Source organism: Myotis brandtii, unplaced genomic scaffold (genome assembly GCF_000412655.1).
Source record: "Myotis brandtii unplaced genomic scaffold, ASM41265v1 scaffold1619, whole genome shotgun sequence".
NCBI classification, from domain to species: domain Eukaryota; kingdom Metazoa; phylum Chordata; class Mammalia; order Chiroptera; family Vespertilionidae; genus Myotis; species Myotis brandtii.
The window spans coordinates 75,221-80,766 of NW_005355919.1; the positions used below are offsets into that span (position 1 = coordinate 75,221).

Consider the following 5,546-nt stretch of genomic DNA (forward strand, 5'->3'; position numbering starts at 1 on the left):
CTATATGCTTGCATATAAGTCCTTTGGTTGATCTCTCCCCCTTACCCCCACCCTCCCCTACCTTCCCTCTGAGGTTTGATGGTCCGATCGATGCTTCTCTGTCTCTGAATCTGTTTTTGTTAATCAGTTTATGTTGTTCATCATATTCCATAAATGAGCGAGATCATGTGATATTTATCTTTCTCTGACTGGCTTATTTCACTTAGCATAATGCTCTAGCTCAGTAGGTTAGAGCATGGTACTAAATCTCCTTTTTTTTGAAAATATTTTTTGTTAGTGTATTGAAATGCAACTGATTTTTGTATGTTGATTTTATATTCTGCAATTTTACTGAATTTATTTACTAACTTCAAAAGTTTATTAAAGGAGTCTTTAGGGTTTTCTCTATATAAGATCATATCATCTGAAAACACAGATGAATTTATGTCTTTTTTTCTTATTTAGAATCCTTGCTTTTTCTTCTCTTGCATAATTGTTCTGGCTAGGACTTCCAGTACTATGCTGAATAAAAGTAGTGAAAGTGGGAACCCTTTGCCTTATTCTTAACCTTGGTGGAAAAAACTTTTAGTTTTTCAGCATTTAGTACAATGTTAGCTGTGACTCATTATATACAGTCTTCATTGTGGTAAATACATTACTTTCATACCTAATTTGTTAAAAGGTTTTACCATAAAAGAATATTGAATTTTGTCAAATGCTTTTACTGTCTGTATTGAGATAGCATGTTATTATTTTATCTTTTATTTTTAATGTGTTTCACATTTGATTTAGCCTTTTTACTTATGTTCTGTTTAGATTTTCTATTTTGTTCATGATTCAGTCTTGGTAGGTTGGTATTCTAACCTGTTTCTTTTATTTTGGATTTGATCATTGCCTTCTTATAACTTTAGAATTACTCCTCTTTTTCTAGTTCCATGAGGTTATAAAATTGGGTTGTTTATTTGAAGCTGATAACAACTTAACTTTGATTGTATATAAAATTTAAACCTTCAACTCTATATCTTTTTATTTCATTATTTATATCTTTATATTATGCATCCATTAACAAATTATTATAGTTATAGTTATTATTTATAATACTTTGTCTTATATTCTTTATGCCAGAACTAAATGTGATTTACACATCAACATTACAGTATGAGTATTTTGAATTCAATATATGCTAACCTTTATCAGTGTTATTTTATTTTATAATGGTTTTATGTTATTAGTGTATTTTCATTTCAGCTTGAAGAAGCTTAGCTTTTTTATAAGGTAAACCTAGTGGTATCAAATTCCTTTGGTTTGTGTTTGTCTGGAAATGTTTTTCATCTCTCCCTTATTTGCTGGATATGGTATTCTTGGGTGGCAGTTTTTTTCTTTTAGCACCTTGAGTATATCACCCACTCTCTCTTGGAGTGCATAGTTACTGCTGATAAATTTGCTTATAGCCTTATGAGGGTTTCCTTATATGTGATGATTCTCTTTTTTTTATCCTTTCACAATTCTCTCTTTGACTTAAATATTTGACAGCTTGGCTATCATGTGATTTGGTGAAATTTTCTTTGGTTGAATTTGATTAGGGACACTTCAACTTCTTACACATGGATATCCATATTTCTCCTCATATATGAGAAATTTTGAGCCATTTTTAAATAAGTAAGTTTTCTGCTCCAATTTTCTCTCTTCTCTTTCTGGTAGTCTCACAATATGTATGTATATTCATCTACTTGATGTTGTCCCATAAATTCCATAGGCTTTCTTCATTTCTTCATACTTTTTCTTTTCATTTCTTCAACTAGGTAACATCAAATGACCTATATTCAAGTTTCTTCTACTTGATTGAGTTTGACATTGACATTCTCTACTGCACTTTTTAATGCATTCAGTGTATTCTTCAGCTCTAGTGTTTCTATTTGTGTTTTTTTTAATGATTTCTATTTTTTAGAACATCCCATTTTGTTAATATGTTATTTTACTGATTTAATTGAGTTGTTTATCAGTGTTCTGTTATAGCTCACTGAGTTTCCTTAAAGTAATTATTTTGACATCTTTGTCCAACAGTTTGTAGATTTCTATTTCCTTAGAGTCATTTCATGAAAAAATTATTGTGCTCCTTTGGTTGTGTGCTGTTTTCTTTTTCTTTTTAAATATATTTTATTGATTTTTTACAGAGAGGAAGGGAGAAGAATAGAGAGTTAGAAACATCGATGAGCGAGAAACATCGATCAGCTGCCTCCGGCATAGCCCCCACTGGGGATGTGCCTGCAACCAAGGTACATGCCCTTGACTGAAATCGAACCTGGGACCCTTCAGTCCACAGGCGGACACTCTATCCACTGAGCCAAACCGGTTAGGGCATGTTTTCTTTATTTTTGTGCATTTTTTATAGCCTTGTATTGATGTCTGTACATTTAATTGAATAGTCACCTCTTCCAGACTTTAGGAACTGATTTGAGTGAGAAAGACCTTATATCTCCTTATAAGGTCTTTCTCCTTATAAGCCTTATATCTCCACTTGTGGATCAGTGTGAGAGTGCTGGTTGGGTAGGATTCCAGCTCAGGGATGATGCAATTATACAGTCTCCATGCAGCTCCATCTGCAGAATTTAGCATCATAGAGATTGCAAGAATCCTCAGTAGCCTAGCCAGTGGTCGGCAAACTCATTAGTCAACAGAGCCAAATATCAACAGTACAATGATTGAAATTTCTTTTGAGAGCCAAATTTTTTAAACTTAAGCTATATAGGTAGGTACATTGTTTTTATCTTAATTAGGGTACTCCTAAGGCTTAGGAAGAGCCACACTCAAGGGGCCAAAGAGCCGCATGTGGCTAGCGAGCCGCAGTTTGCTGACCACGGGCTAGGCTATAGTTGAGGGCTTTTGTTGATGTTTTTGGTAGTGAAGAATGCTGGGGTCCTCCTGACATTTTTTTAAACCCATAGGAGAAATGATGGTGAAGAGGATTTCCCTTGGAACTTGGTCAGTTTGTGGGTACACTCACATTTGCAGTGGCACCAGTATCTGATGCATAGTTTCCCAGAAAGTGGTCAGAGAGCTGGAATCTGAAGTATGGGCATGCTTGTAGGAACTATGACTCTGGGGATTGGTGCTGTGGTGGCTTCTGTGCCCAGAATAAGGTGTCTCTGCCACAACACTGGTGATAGTGTGAGAGACACAGACACTTAGGGAGAGGCCACATGAACCTGGGCCTGGAATGTAGGTGGGGGCAAAGATACAGTCACTCCAGGGTCTGAGATACAGGCACTCCCACTCCAGTGGCTCCAGTGCCCTTGGTGCTTATGGAACAAGGTCCAGGAGAGCAAGTCTGTATGGAGCTGCCACAGCTCTGAGGGCTGGGGCATGGGCACTATTGCTGTGGTAATCACTCTAGTGTCCCAGGTATGGGCACTCATGGAACGACTGTAAAATCAGGGTCTGGGACACTGGTGTGTGCAGTCAATGTGACTAGGATCTGGATTACAGGTGTGCATGCAGTGGCCATGTCTCTGGATTCCTGGATGGGTTGGAGTTAGGGGCAGTCCGATCCTATGGTGGACAATAGTGATTTCTTCTTGTGAGATGCAGCACTGTCCCCTTGTCAGGGGGTTCTGAAGCAGTGGTTGTCGATTACTTCAATAGCATAAACCTGCAGGTTTCCTCTATGGAGCAGGTCATTGGGGTCTGTGCTGACAAACACTACTAAATACACTTCTGTCCTTTTTCCCTAGACATTCCAGATGTCTTAGCTATGCAGATCTCCCAAGCAATTCTTTCAGTGTAGTTACTCTGTTTTGTGCTCAATTATGTACCTGCAGGTTCTTAGTTGGATTTGTGAATCCTCCCAAGGCTATTTTAATTTGTGAATATGTAGTTGGTTTGGAGGGGGGGCAAAAGCTGGCATCACCTGCTCAACTATCTTGCTGACATCATCACTACTTACTCTAGTTATTGTGATTATTGGGTTTGTTCTAGTGCCCTTATTATATGCTCCTTTATTATTTATATATTTTTTGCAGTTATTGGTTCTCAGTAGAGTCCATGAACATTTTTAGAATATAAAATAGCCAATGCCTGGCAAATAGTAGGCCCTCAGAAACTTTTTGTATATAATTGGTTTGGATAAAACATTATAATCTACAGCAAAGCTTGTCCTTTAGCCTTCAATGGCAAGAGTCATTTTTTTTAATCTCCTAAAGCTGTTTTAGGTGAATATGTATGATTCAAATATTCACTTGCATATAGGAATAGGGAGTCTATTCCTGCAACAAACTAAATTCATAGGCTTTGTGAGGGCCATTGCTTTGCCTAGAGCACCTCACTGACATGTATTCACAGAAGGAAACCACCCTAGCATCAGAATGAGCTAAGCAAGCTGTAGGTGTTGCAAATTAGGACTCTAGTTGGGAAACCCACATGGCCCACCCCAACAAATAACCTCACAGCTAGTTTTAGTTAAACGCACAGATGTGTGTGGGTATTCCTTAAATAGCAGGGGTGGGTTGCAAGTTTAGACTGTGATATCTTGACTGTATGCTTTGGGGGAGTGGATAGGGAAAGAAAACTAAAGCAGAAGTGAAAGACATTTTAAGTTGGGATATGAGAGTAGGAGGAACTGAATATACAACAGTTAGAGAATATCATACTTCCCTTGCCATAACATTTAGATAGACAGAAATATAGATAAGTTTGTATGTATACCACACACACACACACACACACACACACACACACACACACACACTACTTATATATTACATTGTGCTCCTTCCCCTGTTCTGGGTAGAAAAAGAAAGTTGAATTTATTTGGATTTCCAATAAGAAACAGAAATCACAAAAGTATTCACAATTAGAACTTTAAAAACTTTTACCTTTTTTTTATTATTTAAGAGGAAAACTTAAGGAGAGTAGTGTTATGGGAGCTGGAGCTGCCTGATCAACATGAAAACACCCCAAAGCACCAAGTCTTCATGGCACAGCCCACAGGGGGATAGCCAGTGGGGAGCCTGGCCAAAATTGGTGAAGTCCTGGGCAAGAAGCTGGAAGAAAAGGCTTTGACAAGGCCTACGTAGTCTTTGGCCAGACTTTGTCCAGGAATGGCTATAGGATACATGTGCCGCCAATGCCAAGCAGTCCTTAGACTGCTTCACGTGCCTCTGAGAGTAGTGCAACACCTTCTTGTGATGCTCTCTGGGGAGCTCCCAATCTCTAATTCCAGCTTTGAGTCTCCAGAGTTTGCAGCTGAGTGGTGGCTGCTGCCTGGTCCTCTACAAAGGAAATTATTGCTGTCAACTCACCTCCGACATCCTCTACGTTCTTTGGGGGAGTTCTCTCTCCTTACCATTTCAACTTTTTTTTTGAATTCTTACTCTTGTATGCATCTCCCTTCTCCTTCCCATGCTAGTTTCAGGTCAATAATTACCAGCTTTTCTGAGTGGATTACTGGCCCTTTTCCACACCACTCCCCCCCCACCGCCCCCCATCTCACCTCTGCCTGTTTTATGCCATCTGGCTTCTCTTTTGGCAGAACACTGTCCATATAAAGTTCTTTAAATCAATAAAGTCAG

The 5,546-nt window shown here is 38.4% G+C and overlaps 1 pseudogene; it reads left to right on the forward strand.

Moving 5' to 3' along the window:
* LOC102264198 overlaps positions 1-5,163 on the forward strand; it is a 28,603-nt pseudogene extending 23,440 nt beyond the window's left edge.
* The last annotated feature ends 383 nt before the right edge of the window (positions 5,164-5,546 follow it).